The sequence below is a fragment of the Panthera tigris genome, chromosome B4 (assembly GCF_018350195.1).
Source record: "Panthera tigris isolate Pti1 chromosome B4, P.tigris_Pti1_mat1.1, whole genome shotgun sequence".
Classification (NCBI taxonomy): domain Eukaryota; kingdom Metazoa; phylum Chordata; class Mammalia; order Carnivora; family Felidae; genus Panthera; species Panthera tigris.
This window is the reverse complement of record NC_056666.1, coordinates 64,323,338-64,348,610: the sequence shown is the minus strand read 5'-3', so window position 1 is coordinate 64,348,610 and position 25,273 is coordinate 64,323,338. Positions and strand designations below refer to the sequence as shown.

The following is a 25,273-nucleotide window of genomic DNA, read 5'->3' as shown; positions in this document are numbered from 1 at the left end:
TTAAGGCTCTGGTTAGCATGTTAGGCAAAAAAACACTGAAGTAGGATGACTCCATTTATATAAATTTCAAAAACTAAGCTAAAAAAATATTGATTAGGAATAGATATTTCTGTGTCTTTAAAAATCATTAAAAGAATGCATGTCAAGAAATATTTAAGAACACACGTAAAGAAGATATTTGCTCCTTGCTTGCTGCATTGAGCACAGTGCTATATCAGTAAATGGACACGACAACCTTTCTGTAATGCACGCAGAGCTGTGTTTAAGAACGCTTGAAATAAAGATGTTTATGAGAAAAAAAATCATATTGTAGGTTGAATTGTGTCCCCTAACCCAATCTGACTGGTGTCCTTATTTTTAAAAAAATTTTAAATTAAAAAAAAAAAAAGCTAAAAAGAGTAGCTAGTAAATGATTAACACCAGACTTAGGTCAGCAGTTACCTCTGGAGAGAAGGATACAAGTAAGGAGATTTATGTGGGCGATTCCAAGGTATTGGAAATGGGGTATTTGGTATACATATATTGTGAGTTCTCTAGTATGATATATGTCATGATTTAAAAGTTTAAAACTAATTTAAAAATTAAAGATAAGCTTCCATGATTAAAAAATGAAAGCCTCTGTGCTGACAGCTGCTTCAGATTCTGCAGCTCCGTCTCTCTGCCCCTCCCCCACTCACGCTCGCTTCTTCTCTCTCTCTCTCTCTCTCTCTCAAAAATCATTAAAAAAAAAAAACATTAAAAAAATTTTTAAAAACGTACCAGAACTCTGAGCAGAGTCACACACATTTGTCCCATCCCCATCTCTCCTTAGAGGCTGTTGTGTCCCACCAGGATCCCTGACCCCAGGTTTTGAGCACACACCCCCAGCTTTTGGGAGTGTTAGTAAACGCTGTCTCTGAGCTGAGTCCCTCTCTGGGACTTGCTTTTGGCTAAAGATAGCCATAAACCCAAGATAACACCCCCTTCCCGGAAAAAGCCCATATCCACAGACTGGTTAAATTGAGATTACTGGCATACCTCCTTTTATTGCACTTGGCTTTATCGCGCTTTCCAGATAGTGTGTTTTTTTACATATTGAAGGTTTTGGCAACCCTGCATCAAGCACGTCGATCAATGCCATTTTTTCAACGGCATTCTGTTCACCTCATGCCTGTGTGCCATATTTTGATAATTCTCACAATATTTCAAAGTTTTTGTCACCTGTGATCAGTGATCTTTGTTATGGTCACCTGTGATCAGTGATCTTTGATGTTACTATTGTAATTGTTTTAGGGCATTGTGAATCATACCCACATAAGACAGCAAACTTAATTGATAAATGTGTGTGTTCTGACTGCTCCACCAACCGGCCATTCCCCCATGTCTCTCCTCCAGGCCTCTCTATTCCCTGAGACACAGATTGAAACTAGGCCAATTAATAACCCTACCGTGGCCTCTAAGTGTTCAAGTGAAGGGAAGAGTTGCACATCTCTCACTTTCAATCCAAAGCTATAAATGATTAAGCTCGGTGAGGAAGACATGTTGAAAGCCAAGAGATGCCAAAAGCCAGGCCTCTTGCACCAAACAATTAGCCAAGTTGTGAATGCAAAGGAAAAGTTCTTGATAAAAAAGCAAAACAGACTTATTGCTGATACGGAGAAAGTTTCAGTGGTTTGGATAGAAGATCAAACCGCCACAACATTCAACATTCCCTTAAGCCAAAGCCTAATCCAGAGCCAGGCCCTGACTCTCTTCAAGTCTACAGAATCTAAGAAAGGTGAGGAGAAGAAAAGTTGGAAGGTAGCAGAGGCTGGTTCATGAGATTTAAGGAAAGAAGCCATCTCCATAACATAAAAGTGCAAGGTGAAGCAGCAGGTGCTTATGGAGAAGCTGCAGCGAATTATCCAGAAAATCTGGCTAAGATCATTAATGAAGGTAGTTACACTAAACAACAGATTTCCAATGTAGATGAAGCAGCTTTATATTAGAACAAGATGTCATCCAGGACTTTCATAGCTACAGAGGAGAAGCCAATGCCTAGCTTCAAAAAACTCTTTTGTTAGGGACTAATGCAGCTGGTGACTTACGTTGAAGCTAATTCTCATTGACCATTTCCAAAATCCTAGGACCCTTAAGAATTATACTAAATCTGGGCACCTGGGTGGGTCAGTCGGTTGAACACCTGACTCTTGGTTCAGCCTCAGGTCATGATCTGATGGTTTGTGAGTGCCAGCCCCATGTCAGACTCTGCATTGACGGTACAAAGCCTGCTTGGGACTCTCTGTCTCTCTCTGCCCCTCCCCAACTCACGCATGCTCGCGTGCTCGCTCGCTCTCTCTCTCTCTCTCTCTCTTTCTCTCTAAAAATAAGCACTAAGAAAAAGAATTATACTATACCTAGTTTGCCTGTGCTTTATCAATGGAAAACAAAGCCTGGATGACAGCACATTTGTTTGCAACACAGTTCACTGAATTTTTTAAGCTCACTGTTGAGATATGCTCAGATAAAAAGATTCCTTTCAAAATATTACTGCTCACTGATAATGTACCCGATCACCCAGCAGATCTGATGGAGACATACAAGATTAATGTTGTTTTCATGCCTGCTAATACAACATTCATTCTGCAGCCCATCGTTCAAGGGCTGATTTTGACTTTCAAGTCTTATTATTTAAAAATTACATTGCATAAGGCTATAGCTGCTACAGATAGTGATTCCTGTGAGGGATCTGGGCAAAGTAAACTGAAAACCTTCTGGAAAGGATTCACCATTCTAGATGCCATTAAGAACATTTTTGATCTATGAGACGAGGTCAAAATAACATGAACAAGAGTTTGGAAGAAGTTAATTCCAACCCTTATAGATGACTTTGATGGGTTCAGGACTTCAGTAGCTGCAATAACCGAGGATGAACTGAGAATAGCCAGGGAACTAGAATTAGAAGTGGAGCCTGTGGATGGCACTGAATTGCTGCAATCTCCTGATAAAAGTTTAATGGAAGAGGATTGCTTCTTATGGATGGGCAAAGAAAGTGGCTTCTTGATGGCATCTACTCCTGGTGAAGACGCAATGAAGATTGTGGAAATGACAACAAAGGATTTAGAATATTCCATCAATTTAGCTGATAAGCAGTGGCAGGATTTGAGAGGATTGACTCCAATTCTGAAAGACATTCTACTGTGGGTAAAATACTATCAAACAGCATCACATGCTACAGAGAAATAATATGTGAAAGAAATTTGTTAATTGATGGGGAAAACTTCATTGTCTCCTTTTAAGAAATTGCTAAAGTCACCCAGCCTTTAGTAACCACCACCTTGATCAGTCAGCAACCATGAACATCCAGGCAAGACCCTATACCAGCAAAAAGACTACTACTCTCTGAAAGCTCAGATGATCGTTATCATTTTTTAACAATTAAGTATTTTTAAATTAAGGTGTGTACGTTGTTCGTTTTAGACATAATGCTATTGCACACTTAATACACTACCGTATAGTGCAAATCTAACTTGTGTGTGCACTGGGAAACAAAAAAATTCATTTGACTTACTCTGTTGCAATAGTCACTTTACTGTGGTCGTCTGGAAGCGAACCTGCAATATCTCTGAGGTGTGCTTGTATAAAGGTCTAGTCCCTTTGCCCTTCAGAGGATTTAAATATGATGACATGGACATGTTTTAAATAATTATGAAAAATATTAGAAATAATTTAGGTTAATTGAGAAAAAATGCCAGTCAGATTGTTGCATCCACACGACTCCTGAAACAGAATGCTTCGGGCACCAGTGACAGTCACAACAAAGTTTACTGCAATGAGAGGTAAGGCAAACCGATAGATCGGGACCGACGCTCTTGACCACAGTGCGGTCTTGAACAGCCAGGGTACAGAGTATTTATAGCCAACCACGTCTTATTATCACCTGGGAACAGAACAAAGGAATAGTTCCCAGGTGGAAACAGTTCAAACAGACCCTTGCTCCAATCCAATCAAACACTAATCCATCCCTTGATTGATAGGATAAGGCTGTTATCTCTTAACCTATAGTGTTAAAACAAAGCTGTTATTTCTTAAGGCTACAGGTTAGCCCTACACTACAATTTAAGCCTTACAAGATATCATTGAAAACAGATATCACTCACTCTATAAAATGGCATGTTATCAAAATTGCATGCCGTCCAGAACCTCTTCAACTTGTGAGATGTGTTTTTTTTCTTTTTGAGGTGGTTTTTGTTTGTTTTATTTTTGTTTTTGTTTTCATCAGAGACCTCTTAAAGGAACAAAGGTACTGTAACATTTTGAATGTGAAACTCCAAAATGGAATTTCCAGTTTTGTTTATGTGAATGTGAGGCATTCTTTCTTAAATGTAATGAAAACAAAATATATAAAAGCCTAAATCTTGCCTTCTAAAGAATGAATACCAATGCCAATGATCCCACGTCAGTTATCACTAGGCTGCTGTTTAAGGGCTGCTATTTAGAGGCAAGAAAGTAAAAGTCAAAGGGACAGAACATCTTGTGCATGATACCCGCATTCGTCTCTCGGTGCTGTTTGAGAATCAGCTGGTAACTTCCAAGCTCTGCCTTAAATAGAAAATATCAGTCTTCTGTCAGTTCTGCTTAACAACAAGGGAAGCTCTGTGGGCCCTCCTAGATTATGCAATAATGGGAAAGTTTGAGAGAGGCAGAAGGAATCTATTTTGGCTGAAAATGGAAAAGAGTACAGGAATCATCTGAAGGCTCCTGGGTTATAGGAGGAGTATAAAACTGCACAATCATTTGGGTTCTTCCAAACTTTTTGTATAACAATGTCCATTCAGATGTGAACTCTTATCAACCTACCCATCTGGAATTCCTAAGAACTTAATCTGCTTAAGGATGCCTCCAGTGAATGTTTCTCTCTGAAAATGGCCCTAAGGAATATTTAGTGGGAAAGTATGACAGTTGTTACCTCAGTGTCAACATAAAGAAGCCAGTGTATCCCTAAAATACTTATCAGCTTGCCCTTGGATCATGTTAAGGCTCTGCTATCTTTGCGCATGCCTTTCAATACTATTCCTTTCTTTCTTCATTCATTTCACAGATACTTGCTTGTTGCCTGCTATGTGTCAGACACAGTGCTCAGCGCTAGGGATATGATGAACAACAAAGATGACCCTGACCTTGTGGAACATAGGTTTTGTAGGATTTGTGGCTTCATGGAGAATTGGCAGTCTCTGTACTATCATTCACCCACTGTATAAAGCGGATTTTTTTTCTTTATTCCAAAACTATTTCAGTGAAAAAACTCTCTCTTATACCTTTAAAACGAACCAGCACTGGTTTCAGTTTCTACCTGAAGAACCGGACACCATAGCTAAAATCGCAGAATGTACCTATATGGGCTGGCCTGAGAAAGCTACAAAGCCATTTATTTTCCCCACGACCTAGAGTGCTACAAAATTATAGTAGGGAAAGCCTACTCCAAGAAGTCCTAGGAAAGAAGAATTTGGACTGACAGGGATGGTTCCAGGTGGCTCGAACATCACCCACAGAAGTAAAGTACAAGCAAATATCTGTAGAGGCCTTAGATCAAAGCATTGATCCACACTGAACACTGATTTTCAACAGATGTGTTCTTCCCAAGTTTATTCACAGTTGCTCACCTATCCATAGATATACCACCACCCACAACTCTCCACATAGATGGTTCATAGAACATACCTTATTTCAAAGGACTCACCTCTAGAGTTGTTTTGAAGAAGGCAGCAACTTTTTTTAATGTTTATTTTTTGAGAGAGACAGAGAGTGTATAAGCTTGCCAGGGGGAGAGAGAAGGAAGGGGGGAGGGGCAGAAAAAGAGGGGGGTGGGGACAGAGGATCCAAAGCAGTCTTTGTGCAGACAGCAGAGAGCCCCATGCGGGGCCTGAACTCACAAACCATGAGTCATGACCTGAGCTGAAGTCAACACTTAGCTCACTGAGCCATCCAGGCAACCCCTGAGAAGGCAGGAACTTTAATTACATGTCCAAGCAAGACCCCTGAGATCACAGCAATGGGAATGCTCAAGTTGGAGGTTCACACTGGGTGCCAGGCACTGTGCTAGGCCTTTCACTGCAGCATCTCTGCAAGTCCCCACTCTGTGTCTCCATTTTCCACAGGAGGTAGTTGCTTTTGGAGCTAATAAATGGTGGAGCCAGATTTCAAACCTCAGGCTTTGAGACTCCAAAAGCCATATTCTTTTCTCTTAGACATGTTCTTTGAAAGGAAATCCAAGGGGATTGCACAGATTCTTCTGTTTATTCATTCTGGTTGTTTTATGTGGTTTCGCCCAGTCTCCAGGTTTCATCTGGCCTTCAAGAAAGCACTTACCACTGCCATCTCAGGCTGAACCAGTCCACTTGGCCATATCTCTTTGTTTTTCAAGACTTTCTTAAACTCTGGAAATGATAAGCTTGGGTTGTATTGTCCATCTTTCTGATATGAAGTTGTTTTTTATCTTATCTTTAATCATCTCTATCATATACAGAAACTTTCTTAGACCCAGCCTTGCCTAACCTGCATTCCAGCCTAGTATTAGCATAGATGGAACTAACTTGTTAAAATAACCATCGACACTTTCATTATAACTAGCTAACATAATACAGCTGAACATGAATTTGAACTGTGTAGGTGCACTCTCAGTGTGGACTTTTCCTGATATGTACAGTACAGTACTATAAGTGTATTTTCTCTTCCTATTGATTTTCCTAACATCTTCTTGTGCCTAGCTTTATTGTAAGAACACAGTATATAACACATACAACATGAAAAATATGTGTTAATCAACTGTTTATGTTATCGGTAAGGCTTCTGGTCAATGGTAGGCTATTAGTAGTGAAGTTTTTAAGAGTCAAAAGTTAGATGCAGATTTTCAGCTGCAGAGGGGACACTACTCCCTCCTAACCACCACCACCACCACCTGACCACCCCCAACCCCCTTCAGCCCCCAACCCCTGCATTGTTCGAGGTCAACTGTAATAGCCACCACCCAGTGAAAGCCAAGTTAACTTTGCATAGTTCTCCAGACTCTCCGTGCATGTGCTTTCGTAACTCCATATCTTTACTCATGCAGTACGATTCACCTGAAATATCTTCTCCCCTATTTCTTCATCTGGCAAACTTCCCCACGTTCTTCAAAAGGATCCTGCAACTCAAAAGGAATTTTTATGGTGATATCGCAGATACCCCAAGCTGAGTTGCTTGCTCAAATTGTTGTATTAAAGTTTTATGGTCCTATCGCCTGCCCATTATATTGCAAACATCTGCTTAATTGTCTGTCTCCCCTGCTGGGCAGTACATTGATTGACGTCAGGAGTGGTGCCTTACTCAGCCATAGATATGTAGCATCTCATGCAAGGCTTGGCACAGAATAGGTGCTCAGTAAACATTAATTATTGGATGGGTGAAGTGGTGAAGATTTAACACTTACATTTTTAAGTATAAGGGTTTTTTTGTAAATAAGTTTTACTTGTAAACAAGTAACGGGTTTTTTGTGTGTGTGTAAGATCCTCAGCTTGGCCTTTCTGTGTTCTTCCCTGACCCCTGGCCCCTTTTCCTCTGCCAGTTTTATCTCTTGGGATACACTGGAGGTTGTAAATCTTCTAGAGGGGAAAAGTACAAATGTTAGTCCAAGTCTCTTAAACATAAGAGAATGTCTCTTTCTCACACTAAAACCACATAACTCCTTTAGGGACTGTAAGCAAAACACAATGGGGCAAATGCAGTCACTCATGTACAAACACCACTGAATCAATACAAGAAAACATCTCATAGATGTATGTGTGTGAGGTAGCACAGAGGTAAAACTTAGGCCCCAAAGTCCACGAAACTTAGGTCCAAATTCCAGCTCTACGCTTACTGAGTTACCTCAATTTCATCATCCATAAAATTTGTATTAAAATTAAACTTGTGTCAAAGAGTTGTTGTACCTGCCAATTTCTAGCATCATGGTCTTAGATCATCACCTGTTGAGTAAAGCGTTTAAACCAGAAGATCACCAAGTTTCTTCCAGGTCTAAATTGACCTGTGATTTTGTTGTTTCATATGGTTCTGTATATCTTTTCTTAGAAGAGATCCCTTCTTAGAATTATAAGAGAAAAGGAGCTAACTATCCTTGTTTATTGCCAGCCTTTTAGGTTTGCCATTGATTGACATTTCCCTCTTTACCCAAACTCCAAATCCCGGCAGGCACGTGCATAAGAACTATTTATAGCCTTCCAACAACTCTCAAAGCAGCTGGACTGCTTTTGGATAGGGGGATTCCTGAATCTAAGTTGAAAAGGAAGATTATTTTTAGTTTATTAGAAACATGGTTTTCTAGTCTTCCAGGTGATGAAGCATTGGACAACTTCAACTATAATCAGCAACGGTTTAAACCTCACTGGAAAACTGTGATCACTAGGTTATCCTGCTTAAAAATGAGGAGATTTTTAAGAATAATTCCAAGTAGAATCAAGCAATTGAAAAACAGACTATCTAAAAGCTTTTTTAAAAAATTTGAATCATTTAACTTGGTAAGAAGTACCAGAAGACAAACTTAGTAATGGTCTTCAGATTTGAAAGGTTTTTGCAAAGAATAGTAACTAACAATTTTGAATGTTTCTTGGGCACAGAGCAAGAAAACTCCCCTTTAGAGTGCTTGGTGTCAACAGTTGCACCTGTTACTTTTCCTTATGAACTTTTGCACAAAAGAGTCTCACTTCCTTATCTGTAGTTTTATTGGTCTGTACATTAACATTTATGGGCCTTCTCAACGTGAGGATATTCACCATGAAAGAGTAATTTCTAATGTGGTTTTCTCTTACACTATTATTAAATCCAAAGATAATTATAAGGATTATGTAAGGGTTGTGGTTATGTGAGCTCTATGCTGAAAGCCTGAATTTTCACAGCCAGCACGACTCCCATTAAAGGCCATTTCTAGGACTAAAAGAAGAGGTCAGGCTGGGATCTCCCATAGGAGACCCTCCCTCTCAACTTAGGAGAAGGTTAGCTGGGCCATAGTGCAACAGCAAGCCTAAGAACACTTCTGTCTTTTACTCAGGATCGTGAAGAGGAAGAATCCACATACCTATCATATTGGAAGAGAAGAAAAAGGAATGTTTCCCCCTCATCTCTTTAATATACAAGTCATCAAGACTGCCACAGTCCTCATGGATTGGAGGGAGAAAGACTCTGGTTAAAGGTGCCTTCAGGATAGAACAAAATGCATAGAATGTGTCAGCCATACCAAAAATATTATGCACGTTATTCTTCCACTCTTGTCAATAAAACCTCATGATGTTGACACTATGGTCAATAAAACCTCATGACGTTGACACTATGGTCATGTTACAGATGAGAAAGCTGAAACAAAATGGCTGAAGGACTTAAAGTGACAGAACCAAGTGGTGATTCAAGACTATTCATCTTACTCCAAAGCCTGTATTTTTACTGCACTCTGTGGCTCCCGTCACTCAGAGGGACTCTAATCAGGACCCCAGAAGGCCAGTAAAGTTGCTGGAGAAGGAAAAGGCTATGGGGGTCAGCACACACCAGCTCTCAGAGAAAGGAAGCACATAGTTACCATAATTTGTAACAGCAAAACAGAGATTAAGGTACAACTCTTGAGCTGCTCCGCGCCTGAGGCCCCCTGCAAAAGTCAAACCCTGGTCAAAGTGAAGAATTAAGGCACTTAGGACTAAGATCATGGATAACAGGTCAATGTGCAGTGGCCTTAGCTAAGTATTGTGGTCTAGGCTGATTCGAGGCTTAAGCCATCTGTGAAAAAACGAGAGTAGAACTGAGTTTAGGCCTGTTTAGAATGGGTCAGCATCACAGAATCACAGAGTGGCAACGCTGGGCCAGACTGAGTCATTATCTCAGAACAGCCTGTCTGCCCTCTGCTCTCCCTTTACGTTGAATTTATATATCAGCAAATACAGCCACGTCGGTGTTCAGCTCACAGAGCATGGCAAGGTTCTGTGTGTGTCCTTTAGAGCAGAAGACTTGGTCTTCTGCAGAACTTTTGCAGTTCTTTTTAAATTTCTTTAATGTCTATTTATTTCTGAGAAAGAGAGACAGAGCGTGAGTAGGGGAGGGGTAGAGAGAGAGAGACAGAATCCAAGGCAACCTCCAGGCTCTGAACTATCAGCACAAAGCCCAACATGGGGCTAGAACTCACAAACCATGAGATCATGACCTGAGCCAAAGCTGGCCGCTTAACCAGCTGAGCCACCCAGGTGTCCCAGAGCTTTTGCAGTTCTAATAGCTGATGTGTAACCATAAAGGCAGTGGCACTTATTATAATCTGCACCATTTGAGGTAAAGATAGAGATAGTGCAAATTGGCATGTAAATCTGAAAACCCAAGTGCCAGAGCATCAACCTTCCTGCCCAACAGTAGCATCTGCCGTTGACTCCTTAGTCTTTGTGTTCACTTCAGAGTTATGGGCATCTTGACACTATCTTTCCTGCCAATAGGATTTCATGTATATCCTGAATGCTTTCAACTGGAGACGATGCTCAACAGCATCCTCTGCTCAGCAAGTTGACTTCAACTGGGGCATTGATGGGAATATCTTTTCATCCAAAGAAACACACGTGGAAGAACAAAGCAAGCTTTGTTCCTCATGTAAACAGTCCTATGAAAATGATTTATTCTTGCTTTTTGGTTTATAAGTATGACATTATCCTTCTTTCTTAAGGTGAAAGTTTTTTTAAGTCAGAGCCATCCATGGCAGCTAAATGATGCAAGTTTATAGGCTTAGGGTAGAGTTTAGATGGAAAACTTACCTCTGAATTATCACTCTGTTCCCAGCCTAGGACAAGGAAGCAATAAACTCGAAACTCATTTGTCTAACGTGAGTTGATTTTGAATTCATCATTGAGAATAATCATAATGTTTGAATCTTAAAGGTAATGTATTTCCAATTTCTGTCATGTATGCTGCTTTGATTTTACAATTAATTGGATCACCAAATTAACATGTGAGTGCTTAGTAATTATAAAGCACTATAGTTAGCATTGTAAAGAACACTTTACTCACTCTCATTTATTGCTGGCAATAATTGCCAATGACTATAAAAGTTAAAAATCACATACTCTTTGACAAGCAATTGAATTTCTAGGAATTCATACTACAGATACATTAGTATATATGTAAAATGGCATATGTAAGATTATTCATGCAGCAGTATTTGTAATAACTAAAGATGAGTGCTATTGATCATCAATACTAGTTAAATAAATAATTGACTAAATAAATTAAGTTACAGTTTTTCATGAAACTATAAAAAAGAATGAGAGTCCTCTTCCTGTATTGACTAGAAACTTTGCCAAGATAGGGGCACCTGGGTGGCTCAGTTGGTTAAGCGCTCAACTTCAGCTCAGGTCATTATCTCAGGGTTTGCAGGTTCGAGCCTTGCATCAGGCTCTGTGCTGACAGCTCAGAGCCTGGAGACTGCTTTGGATTCTGTGTCTCCTTCTCTCTCTACCCTCCCCCACTCTCTCTCTCTCTCTCTCTCTCTTTCTCTAAATAAGAAATAAACATTAAAATTTTTTTTAAAAATTTTTGCCAAGATATAATTTTAAATCAAAACAAGAAAGATATAGGACAGTCTATACAGTATAGTATTATTAGTGTTAATTTGATATATTTGAAAATATGCAAAAGAACTAGTAACAATGGTTGTCTTCTGAAAGAAAACTGAATGTATCTTTAAATGCCTCAAATATGACCCATAAGCTTTTTTTTTTAACAATATACCGCTTTTTACTGGCTGACCTATGGACTTTTGACATTGATCCAGGATATGATGGTCAAATGGCTGAAATCATAACTCTTATTATGTATTAGATGAATAGTTATTTTCTAGTGAAAAGTAGTACAGGTTTTATTTCTAGTCATGTTCTCTTTTTACATATTTTTACTTGTGGGGAATCCCAATTTACTTTATAATTTTTCATTCAACTGGCAATTTATCTAGTCTCTGAATGGCTTCCAGGTCCTTTCCATCCTGGGCAGAATCTCAGCGGAATCTAAAGGAAATCATTCCCTCCCTCCTTGTTTGCATGTATATCCTGTCAACTAGAAACAATATTTTGTAAAGTCAATATAAAGGCATGTGGTTTCAATGTTAAAATATGATAGGAAATAGATTGCTTGAGAGAAAGCCAAACTGCAAATACAGAGAGTGAACAAAGGAAAAGAAGTATAACAAGTCAGAAAGGAACAAGAAAAATCAAGGATTAAGTTAGTTCTGGCTTGACATAAGAAGGACTACTCATGCACATTAAGAAACTAAAAAGCCAGGGGCGCCTGGGTGGCGCAGTCGGTTAAGCGTCTGACTTCAGCCAGGTCATGATCTCGCGGTCCGTGAGTTCGAGCCCCGCGTCAGGCTCTGGGCTGATGGCTCGGAGCCTAGAGCCTGTTTCTGATTCTGTGTCTCCCTCTCTCTCTGCCCCTCCCCCGTTCATGCTCTGTCTCTCTCTGTCCCAAAAATAAATAAAAAACGTTGAAAAAAAATTAAAAAAAAAAAAAAAAAGAAACTAAAAAGCCATTAAAAACTAGTTCTAAAATATTCCTATGGGAGGAGCCGGCATAGATTTATCACTGCAGGAGGTTGGCTCCTTTGAACTTTGCTCTGAACTTCAAGGCATTCATCTTAAAATGTAGTATGTGTACCCCAGTGGAGGATGCAAATTCATACAATGGGATACAAGATGAAAAACAGTCTTTTTATTTTCATGTTTCAGTTCAATTTGTGGATGTTTTACGATGTACATAATATATTATTTCCATAGTACATGTTACACACACACACACTGAGATATTGGATGCTCAAACTTTCTTTGGGGTGCATGGCCAAAATGATTTGGAAACCACTGACCCGGTGCTCAAGGCTAAGAATGAGAGAAACTAGATGGGAAGAATCTTGTTTCATTGGTGTCCAGAATTGCTGATTGACGGTGGAAGATTATATTAGAATAAGACACTAGACATTTAGGAAGCCAAGAACAAATTCTAAATCAAGCAGAATTTGATGGTTTGGTTGTAATTGAGTAAACTACACATATATGTATGTCCTAAAACCCCACATAAAACAATTTACGTGTTTTCACCCTAAGCAACTTAGTACCATCCTGGCTATGATTTGGGATCCAGGAACTGTAGGGACAAGGTCAAAGGGACAAAAGCTATAATCTTGAAATTTTAGCTCCAAAGGACCATCTTAATACATGAAGGACCATAAAAGAAATCTAGCAGCAAAACAGAGATCATGTTCTAACTCATGGTTCCCCTCACATTTTATAATCCCTTCAATCAAAAATGTTTGTTGAGGCACTTCTACTTCCACCAAGATGGAGTAACTGGTACCAGAATTGTCTTTTCACTGTAAGCAAATGGAAAAGTAAACAAAAATATGTGAAACAACTGTTTTAAGCCTCAGGCAAGAGACCTTCCAGGTGGTTTGATCACCGAATGAGGAAAAAACAATGAGGTGAGCTCTAAGACCACCTCAGCTTCTTTCTACCTAAAGGAATTTTCAGACCACAGCCTCAGAGAGGAGTCCAGGCAGAGAACTGCAGCCACAACAAGAGAAAGAGTAGCCTCCAGGGAGGGTGAGGAAACATCATCATCATCTGAGCACTGGGAAATGACAATGGATGAATTATATGAATCATTTGCTTTTTTTTTCTTTCTTGAGAGGCAGAGAGAGAGAGAGAGAGAGAGAGCATGCGAGAAAGGGAGGGACAGAGAGAGAGAGAGAGGAGAGAGAGAGAGAATCCCAAGCAGGCTCTGAATTCTCAGCATGGAGCAGGACACTGGGCTCAAACTCACGAATGGTGAGATCATGACCTGAGCCAAAATCAGGAGTTGGATACTTAACCAACTGAGCTACCTGCGGGCTCCTCATTTACTTTTATTTAACAAATTATAGCACAAATTACAAAGCACATAAATATATACAACTGTATAGCCATAATAATGTCATTCTCGTGAATTCTAATATGCTTTCTGGAATAAGAGATAAAAACATGCATTATATCCTCACTTTATGTGTTTGTCATACATGTGAATGTGGCCCATTATGAATGTTGTGAAAATTTGTTATAAAAGATGATTTTTAATGACTTAAAAAGATATCATCTTACAGATATGTAGTAACAGTGATGTCTAAGAACAGAGCTTTGATTAGGTCATGAGAATTTGCCCTTCACTTGAGCGTCTAAAGAAAATCTGTGAAAGTCGGACACACAGCAGTAATAACAACAAGAATAACAAGAATAATACCACTGCCATTTATCAACTTTTACTGTGTTCAAGGCACTTGTTATACAAGATGGTATTTAATCTTCATGATAATCCTGTGAGGTACATTAGCATAACTGTTCATATTTTATAGTAAGGACATAGAGACTCTTAAAGGTTAGTGCTCATCATCATAGAGTATTTAATTCCAAATCTGATTCCAGAGTTTATACTCTGAGCCATTATACAAAACAGCATCTCAAGCCACAATAGGATGGCTGCTTGGGGAGCATGGAATCAGAACCAGGAAAGTGAAATGAATTAAATGTGATGAAATGCAAATTGGAATATCAATGACGATTTAGTGCAGGGAACAAACAATTCCAGGTATTGAAGAAGCAAAGGATTGAATCAGGAATCATGACCACTGGAAGAGGCAAAGACAAAGGAGTCAAGAGGCTGCTACTGGGATGATTGTGTTCGTAATAAGGAGGATCAGCTGCTTCTCCTACCTCCATAACTGCCTCTCAAAACCCGTGAAGATGGACACAAGACATGAAACAGTGACTCTGGTCCCTTATATATATCTTTTCACCTCTTGGTACCTTTCCATGACTTGCTTGCCAGGAGAAACAGCATCAGAGGGATGGCTTTCAAGGAACAGACAGTGGGGAAAGGAGAGTCTCTTCAATAAAGGGTGTTGGGAAAACTGGACAGCCACATGTAAGAGTGCAAAACTGGATCACGATCTCACACCATACACAAAAACCAACTCAAGATGGATTAAAGACTTCAATGTGAGACCTGAAACCATACAACTCCAAGAAGAAAATAGGGAGTAAGGTCCTTGATATCAATCCTGACAATGCTTTCTAGATTCGAATCAAAAGCAAAGGTAACAAAAGCAAAAAATTAACAGTTGCTACCACGTCAAACTAAAAAGCTGACAGCAAAGCAAACCATCAACAGAATGAAAAGACAACCTATGGAAAAGAAGAAAGTATTTGGAAGGCACATATCTGGTAAGGGATTAATATCTAAATTACTCAAGGAACTCATACAACTCAATAGCAAAAACACAATAATGCAATTTTAAAAATGGGCAAAGGACTTAAATGGACCTTTTTCCAAAAAAGACCTACCTAGAAATGTCCAACAGATACATGAAAAGGTGCTCAACATCACTAATCATCAGGATAATGCAAATGATGTAAAAACTACAGTGAGATATCACCTCACACCTACTAAACTTGCTATCATCAAAAAGACAAATGAACAAGTGTTAATGAGGAAGTGAAGCAAAGGGAAACTTTGTGCATTATCAGTGGGAATATAAACTCATACAGTCACTATGGAAAACATTATGGAGTTTATTTCAAGAAATTAAAAATAAAACTACCATATGATCCAGCAATCTCACTTCTGGGTATATATCCAAAGAGAAATCATTGTCTCAAAGACATACCTGTAGTCACATGTTCATAGCATTATTCACAATAGCCAAGGTATGGAAACAGATGAAGGGATAAAGAAGATGTGACTATATATATACATATATGTGTGTATATATATATATATATATATATATACCTACAGAAACACACAAAAGGAATGTTACTCAGCCTTAAAAGGAGAATGAAATCCTGTCACATTCCACAACATGGATGAACCTGGAGGGCATTATGCTAAATGCAATAAGCCAGACGGAGAAACACAAATACCAAATGGTATCACTTATATATGGAATCACCCCCCCAAAATTCAAACTCATAGAAACAGAGTAGAAAGTGGTTGCCAGGGCTCAGAAGTGGGGAAAATAAGGAGAGTTTGGTAAAAGAGTACACACTTTCAGTTAAAAGACGAATAAGTTCTAAGGAACTAATGTATAACATGGTAATAGATAACACTGTATTGTATAGTTGAAATTTGCTAAAAGAGTAGAACTTAAATATTCTCACTGAAAGAAAGAAAGAAAAGAAAGAAAGGAAAGAAAAAGAAAGGAAAGGAAAGGAAGAGAAAGAAAGAAAGAAAGAAAGAAAGAAAGAGAGGGATGAAGGCAGGGAGGATGCAGGAAGGAAGGAAGACTGATGGCCTCCATCTGACGTTTGCCTCCATATCTCTCATGAGTATGTCTAATTAGAGGAACCCAACTTTCCTTTAGAACCCTAGCTGCAAGAGATTCTGGGAGATACAGCTTTTAGCTTTCCAGCCCCTGCTGCACAGAAAGACATATAGAAGGAGTTAGGAATAAATGTCAATCCAATATAATTAGCACAAATGGCATCAGGCTAAGAGAGCTAACGTGTTCATCTCACAGCAAGCCTGAGCTTGTCAGCAGCATCGTCAGACCATAAGGTACTGCTAAACTATAAGCTCTGTAAGGACAATAGACCAGTCTTCCTATCAGTTAAATTTTCAGAACCTAATATAAGTCCAGTAAATATCTCTTGAATGAAAAGCTACTTAAAAGTCTGTACAGAACATCTACAAAGATGTTCATTGTTGTCAGAAAGATCTGGATTCAGGTACTGATGTTTCCTCATCTGTGAACTAGACAAAAATAGTAAATTTTCTCTTAAGAGTTTTGGAAAGAATTAAATAATTCACGTAAAGCACTTACCAAAATGCACAGAGCATTTAATAATGTTTGTTGATATTATTGGTATTACTATTATTATTTTTAATTATTATTATTATTATTCCTGCCCCTTGTCTCTAACTCTGCATTAGGGATCAACTTGCCGGTTATCACCACAGATGTTTTCCAAGTCAGAAGGTTACAACTCCCTCTCTTCCTTGGACAATAGCTTGGCGAGTATCACCAAGTTTCTCTTTATGGATCTTTTCTGTGTTTCCAAGCCTGCCCAACCCCTCGTTTGAGTAGTATCATTGACCCATTCGTATAGATATATGCATTAGATCTTTTAATATCTTTAGTTTTATAAGATCAATTCCTGCTGCATTATAAGCCAGTCACTTCAAACACCAAATCATTTTCTATGAGGAAAACATGGCTTTAAACTATAGTTCTTTATTTACTCATGAGCCTGAGCATTTTCTAAAATGTCTTATTGGCCATTGGGCTTTGTATATACGTGTGTGTGTGTGTGCTAATGTGATTTGTCTATTCATTTACCTATTGGAATATCAGACTTCTTCTCATTAATTATTAAGCACTCTGTATATATTTGAGGTATTTTTTTAAGTTTATTTATTTATTTTGAGAGAGACAGAGAGAGTATGAGTGGGGTAGGAGCAGAGAGAGAAAAGGAGAATCCCAAGCAGGCTCTGCAATGTCAGTGCAGAGGCCAATGATGCCAGCTCCAACTCACCGAACCATGAGATGGTGACCTGAGCCCAAACCAAGAGTCAGATGCTTAATCAAATGAGCCACCCAGGTGCCACTGAGGTATGTTTAAGTTATTTGTTTCTTGTATATCTTATAAATATTTTCATTTTTAGCATTTTTTTTTTACAAACAGAAATTCTTAATCTCTTCATGTATACTCCCACTTGTTTTTTTTTTTTTAGAGAAGTCTATTCCACCTCAATATGAAATATGTTTCTGATTTTACTAAATGTTTCGTAGCCACAATTTTAATGGCTACAATATACACTAGTACAGGTTGTACCAAAATATATTTAATCAGTTCTCTATCTTTGGATATTTAGTTTTCCCATAATAACTTGGCATGCATCCTTGTGCCTGTCTTTCCCACATTTCATATGATCAGGACCAAAATATATAAACATTTCATTGTTTTTATACATGTTGCTATTTTAGTATTGTCTTACTAATTTCAGTGTCCCAGGTCTCTTTGCCCATTCAACCTACCACTTTGACTATTTAAAAACTCATATTACTAAGGAGAACCAATTCATAGCTAAGAACCCTCCACAAAACATATTAAAAACTCTTAACTCAGGGAGCACCTGGGTGGCTCAGTTGGTTAAGCATCCAACTTTGGCTCAGGTCATAACTTCACAGTTCATGAGTTTGAGCCCCACATTAAGCTCTGCACTGGTGATCTGCTTGGGATTCCCTCTCTCTCCCTCTCTGCCCCTTCCTTATGCATACTCTCTCTCTCTCTCTCTCTCAAAAATAAATACACTTAAAAAAAAAACCCTCTTAATTCAGAAAAAGGTTTTGATATACTGGTTTTCCACTGTAGAAATTTTAGATAGAATGACTATATAATTTGTTGTCAAAACTGGACCCTTTTGAGAGTAAAAAGGTCATATTAAGAATTAATATTAATTAATATTGCTAAATAATATATAATATAATTAATATAATATAACATAATATAATCATATGTGATTATGTTATATAAATTTATATGTTATATATTAATATAATTATATAATTACATATAATATCATTAATATAATTAATATTAATCTAGCATGGCAGCTTATCGATTTCAGCTCAGATGATGATCTCACAGTTTGTGGGTTTGAGGCCTTCATGGGGCTCTACACTGACAGCATGGAGCTTGCTTGGGATTCTCTCTCCTCTCTGTCTCTGCACCTCCCCTGCTTGTGTGCTCTCTCTCTCTCTCTCTCAAAATAAATAAATAAATAAACTTAAAAAAAAAAAGAATTAGGCTGAATTTGCAACAATGTGGATGGAACTGAAAGGTATTAAGCTAAGTGAAATAAGTCAGAGAAAGACATATCATACGATTTCATTCATATGTGGAATTTGAGAAACTCAACAGATGAACATAGGGGAAGGGAAGAAAAAATAAGATAAAAACAGAGAGGGAGGCAAACCATAAGAGACTCTTAAATACGGAGAACAAACTGAGGGTTGCTGGGCGAGGCGGTGGGTTAAATGGGTAACGGACATTAAGGAGGGCACTTTTCGGGATGAGCACTGGGTGTCATATGTAAGAGTTGAATCACTGGGTTCTACTCCTGAAAGCCAAGACTACACTGCATGTTAACTAACTTGAAAATAAATTAAAAAAAAAAAAAGAATTAGGCTGAGGGGTGCCTGGGTGGCTAAGTCAGTTAAGCATAAGACTCTTGATTTCGGCTCTGGTCACGATCTCATGGTTCATGGGATCAAGCTCCGCGCTGGGCTGTGCACTGACAGCTCAGAGCCTGATAGTGATTCTCTCTCTTTTCCTCTCTCTCTGCCCCTCCCTGCTATGCTTCTTTTTTCTCTCTCTCCCTAAATAAATAAATAAATATTTAAAAAAATAATTAGGCTGAGACAAAACACAGCTAAACCAGGGCTTATGGTCACCTACAAACAGGGGCCATTCTCAAGTGTGTAGTGTGAATAATATTGGCAGTCCAAAGGGAAAGTGTCTCAATTGATGATACGTGCTATGTATTTGGTCACAGTCTGACATCAACAAAAGTGTTCTTGATTCCTGCTCCCGTAAATCTTCCTTGAACTCCATGCTTGAAGAAGAGGTATGTTAGATGCATAATGGAAAGAGAGGCACAGGTGTGTAAGATTTTCTCTGCTTTCAAGGAAAATAGCTATAAGCATATAGAGGAATTGTTCTCATTTGCTTTCTCTGTTGCTGAGACTTCCAGTTTGGTCTCTACCTATGGGCAACTATTAATAAGATCAGTAAGGACCAAAACTGCTCGAATTTGAACATAGCTGCTTGGGTCCCGATTGAATATTTCTGGAAACAGGATCTATGTTTCATTCGTTAACTGTCACTTTCCAAATCTTCATTTTTTTCAAGTGAACTCTATCCCCAACATGGGGCTCTAACTCACAACCCCAGGATCAAGAGTCACAAGCACTACTGACTAAGCCAGCCAGGTGACCTAGCAAATCTTCATTTTTTAAACCTTGTCAGCCATGTAGGTGTTATTTAAAACAGTTTCTACTACTTAAGCAAACCAAATAGAGGAGGAGATAGATGAACATCCTTTTAAACCTCCTTTCTAGTGTGGCAGCATAAATAATAAAGATAGACAGCCATCTCAGAATTTTAGAGCTGGATGGGATTTTAGAGATAGCCTAATATAGCCCATTTGTCTGTAAAATGAGGACTGAGGCTGAGAGTGTTAGGTGTGTTATCTAAGGAGTACAGATAGTGGGGAAAAACTAATAGTTTGAGAAAACTAATAAGACCTATTAGTCTTATGACTCCTACTCCAGTGCTCCTGTACCACAGCTCACACCCACATTTTGTTGCTATTGTGAGGATGAAGGAGTAATATTCGACTTTTCTGTGTGGGGCAAGTAAATGAAAGGTATTTTTTTCCCATAATAATGTGATAGAAGAGTAAGAATATTAGAGTTAGAGGATATTTGTGGATTTGCTTCTCATTAGATAATTGACCATATATTCAACGCTTAAAACAGGAGCACATAAAGCCTTTATTGGAGACACTGAAAAAAAAAAAAGACAAAAGTAAATTGAATCACAGTGAGAATGCTCTCCAAAATGTAGACTGATTGCTTATTGTTTTACTTCTTCTCCAATGGAGACACGAATTCAGTTAGCCTTGATGGCAAGAGAATGATAAGTTGATTGGTTCACTTGTGCACTATGTCAGAGAGACCAGGAAAACACTAAGGTGACTTGAGAAGTAGGCAAATTCTGAAATTATCTTGTCTGAAGACATTATCCTTTTGAACTAAGCTTTGCAAAATACAATCACAACTGGTGTCTCCAAGATTCTTTTGTTTCTAGGAGACAAGTCTGCTGTTTTCATCACAGTAACAAACAGACAAGCAGCTCCTGAAGTGTGATCCTGGCAGAGAGCCTGTGCAACAAAATACTGGTGTGGACTGCACCAGCTATCACAAAACTCGGAGCAGAAAGGGAGAGTGTTGGGGAAAGAGTTACTTGAGGGAAAAAATTCAGTGCAACAATTGTGAAGGAAGACAAAATTGCAGATCGAAAGGGGAAGAGCTGTGTAAATTCTATGGCCCAGGACCCCTTTCTTTATCTGTATGCCTCTCACAGCAGTCTTCCCCCAGGGGTGGACTTCCCTTGTCATATATTCCATAGTGTTTCTCCCCACCAGCCCCATCCCAACCTGCGTGCTCCTGGACAATCACCTTGAAGTCATTCCCTGTCTCTGCCCCAAAGCTGGGGGTGGCATAGGGCCCTGGGTCAGAAGGAGGAAGTGAGTGAAGAACAGGCCTCGTCAGAGAAATAGAACTTCAAAAAATAGTTTTATCTCCATAAGGGCAAGGATCTTCCTTTAGTTCGTGAATGTGTCTAAGCCATCAGAACAGTGCCTGACTCATCGAGTGCTTTTAGTAAAATTTGTTAAATAAATTTTTAAATGAATGAACAAACTTCTGAGTCCTTAACCCACTATAATGGTGGCAAACTACTTCTCCATCATTATTGGGCTCCTTCCCTCTTCCAGGATTTCTAAAATATGATCATCTTACATGATGCCCAGGAAATAATAATCTCCAGTCTGTTCTGGTCACTCTAGCCATCGTTGTTGACCAAGCCCACAGTGGTTCTCTGAGGCATTCAGATACTGCACTGCCTCAAATGAAGCAGAGGAACCTTGGAGGAAGCCAGGAACCCCAGGCCTGTAGTGCATCAGGAGAGCAGCTCTTTGAGGCCAGGGAGCAATGCCCAGCTCCTCTCGAAAGTAGGGCCGACAGCCTGGACTCTCTTGCCTGGGTTGGGGCCCTCATTAACAAGGAGGATCCTAGCTCTTTCTCTTCTTGTTCTCCGAGCTTATTTTCTCAAACTTTATCCTGTCTCTAGGTTTTCAACTTTTGGAAACAAAACCCAAAACATGTTCCAGACTGACTCTGCATTCCTCCCTGACTTCCCCCAGGCACAGAGCTTACTACCAGCTTAAATGGTAGAACGGAAAGGGGAAAATGATGGTAAACAAAACAAAACAAAACAACAACCCATAAATATCTCAAAATAGTATCCAGCCATATGGGTATGAGACCAGGTGCATATAGTTACGGCAACTATGAGTCCTACAGGTTATACCACTGACCAAAAAAGCAGTTTAAAAGAAAGAACAGTTGTGTGTATCCTTCTCTGAGGTCCAGGGTAGAGAGGAAAGTCACACTTAGTAACAGGTTTCTTTTTTTGTTTGTCTGGTTTTGTTTTATTTTTTGGTCTAATATCGTCCTGTAACCAACAGCTTTGAAGAAACTAATTTCTTCTAAAAATTGTTTGAATGTTAAGATGACCACCAGCTCAAAAAGCATCAGCGACACTTCAATAAAAGGACATAGACTAGGTCTCAAGGCACTTGGCTCACATAAATTTATACTTTCAATCAAATTTAATGGGCTTTCTTTTCTTGTGAGGAGGATGAGCATTATTAGTTTCACATATTAATATATTTTAGGGATATGATGAACTCGGGTAGTAAAAGCATCTTTTTCCTATCCCATCTAATGCAGAAGAAACTTCCTGGAAGGAATTCATTTGGAATGAAAGGGGAGTGATTTTCTTGCAGATAAGGATGGGCAGCGTGGGAGGATTCTTGATTTATGGTGTGGGTTTCACGAATATTGGCAACTATGAAGTCAGGAGAGAGGGTGAAATTATGAAGCAGATTGATTTATTGGTTACTATACAAAGACAACAAAGGCTTGAAACTAGCTTTGAGAAGTGATTCTTTATCTTTTCTCAAGTAGTAGGAAATAGGAACATTATGGAAATACTTCATCTGGAAGTATTTGGAAGGCCATCGCTAAATCCCTGAAGGGACATACAATTGTCAGCTCTTGCTCCCATCCACTCCGTTTGCATCCTGTGCCACGACGAATGTTCCAGAAGAAACCTATGCCACCTGTCTTCAAGAGAGAAAAGAAAATATAAGTAGGAATAATATTTTTTAGCGATTATAGTGATCAGAATTCCTCAGGCTCCTTTCTGCTGTGATTTTTCTATGACCTTTAAAGAGCTTATATTTTAACCCCAGCCAGATCTCTGCTGTAATTTGAATATGTTCCATGCTATAGATAGAGAAATGCTTCAGACTTAAGCAGAACTGCCTAACTTTAAACTGCTGGGCATAACCTGTGAGAAAACATTTAAAACAGTATTAATCTTAGGGGTGCCTGAGTGGCTCAGTCAGTTGAGCATCCGATTCTTGATTTTGGTTTAGGTCATGATCTCATAGTTGTGAGACTGAGCCCCATATGGGGCTTTGCACTGAGGATGGAGCCTGCTTGGGATTCTCTCTCTCTCCCTCTCTCTCTCTCTCTCTGCTCCTCTCCCACTCGCAAGTGTTCTCTTTCTCTCAAAATAAATAAACTTAAAAAAAAACAGTATTAATCTTTACTCTTTTTGTGCCTTTTTAAAATTTTTTTAAATGTTTATTTTTGAGAGAAAGACAGAACATGAGCAGAGGAGGGGCAGAGAGAGAGGGAGACACAGAATCCAAAGCAGGCTCCAGGCTCTGAGCTGTCAGCAGAGCCCAACAAGGGGCTGGAACTCAAGGACCACGAGATTATGACTTGAACTGAAGTCACACGCTTAACCAACTGAGCCACCCAGGCACCCCTTTTTGTGCCTGTTGAATGCTATTACAATTTTTTTTTTTTTTACATTTTGAAACCAAATCATATAAAACAGGGGTGCTCTCAAAAGTGAACATTTATGTGGCATTTTGTTGCAGGAAAGGGTAATTGTGAGATTGATATGATGCTAATTCAAGGTCAGCTAACTGCAAATTATCACAGTTGAGTCATGCTTTCTAAAATACTTTTTAACACTATTTATTTCCTTTTTAAGCCAATAAAAACAGCATGAATCAACTTATGCACCTTTTCTCACCCCAACCTCAGGTCATAGGTCCAGGCCCAGAAAATTTTAGCCATGTATATAATTCCAAAGGTTTAAATGTCCCACCTTTTTCTATCACTCCCGTTGGTCAGAGCCCCACTTTTCCTATTACACCAAGACATATTACAAAGGAAAATAATTTTTGTGGTCGCTGAGCTACTGTAAGTCTCACGTAGCATCTGTACCAGACTCCACTACCTGTTCATGAAATAGAACTAAACCTAAAAAGAAGAGATCAAGCAGAACCCATATCTGTTTTGTTATGTGTTTTTTTTAAGGATTTTTAAAGTAATCGCTACACCCAATGTGGGGCTCAAGCTTACAACCCCAAGATCAAGAGCTGCATGCTCTAATGACTGAACCAGCCAATCCCAGAACCCAAATCTATTTTTAAAAGACCTTACAATAAATTCTAATCTCAAATAGAAATTTTCTGTTTTTCATTATCCACAAACGTGCTTCTCAAAAGTTCTTCAGTAATACCGAAACAGGTACATGTATAAGGAGAAGTACGATTTCTTGACATGACTAAGTAATTAAACGACAATATGAAGTCATACTTTCTGGTATAAGATTACTAACATACCTGTAAAAACCACAGATAGTTACTTATCATATTAACCAGAAACTTCAAGAATGAAAGATACCTTTTAAAAATGTTCAAATCTTCCTGTGTGTTAGGTACTAAACAGAAAACACTATCTGCTGTGTGCTCAGGAAAATTTCCTGCTACACATACTTATATATATCTCAGATCAAAATGTCACAAAATAAGATTGCAGGTGAACGGGTTATTATTACAAATTTTAAGATATTTTGATTAGCAACATGAGAGAACACACCTGCTTATTTTCTTCAGCATTTGGGATTGAGTTGCATAACCTGTTGAATAAGTATCTCAAATCCTATCACAGTTAACATTTGACAATGAGAATCTCACTTCACTGATAATTATACATGCAAAGAAACTAATTTTTTAAATAGCATTTCATTTTGTTAAATGATTTCTTAATGTTAAGAAATGGAAGTGGCTCAGTCGGTTAAATGTCCGACTCTTGATTTCGGCTCAGGTCATGGTCTCACACTTCATGAGTTCAAGCCCCACATCCGACTTCACACTCACAGTGCAGAGCTTGCTTGGGATTGTCTGTCTCCCTATCTCTCTGCCCCTTCCCTGCTGACTCTCAATTGCTCTTTCTCACACAATAAATAAATAAACATTTTAAAAAACAGAAAGAAAGAGATGGAAATGTCTTGTAGGAGTGGTCTGGCACATG

General features: G+C 38.8%; 1 pseudogene; it reads left to right on the top strand.

The window, feature by feature from the left end:
- The first annotated feature begins 1,359 nt into the window (after positions 1-1,359).
- On the top strand, positions 1,360-21,944 carry LOC122240521 (annotated as a pseudogene).
- The last annotated feature ends 3,329 nt before the right edge of the window (positions 21,945-25,273 follow it).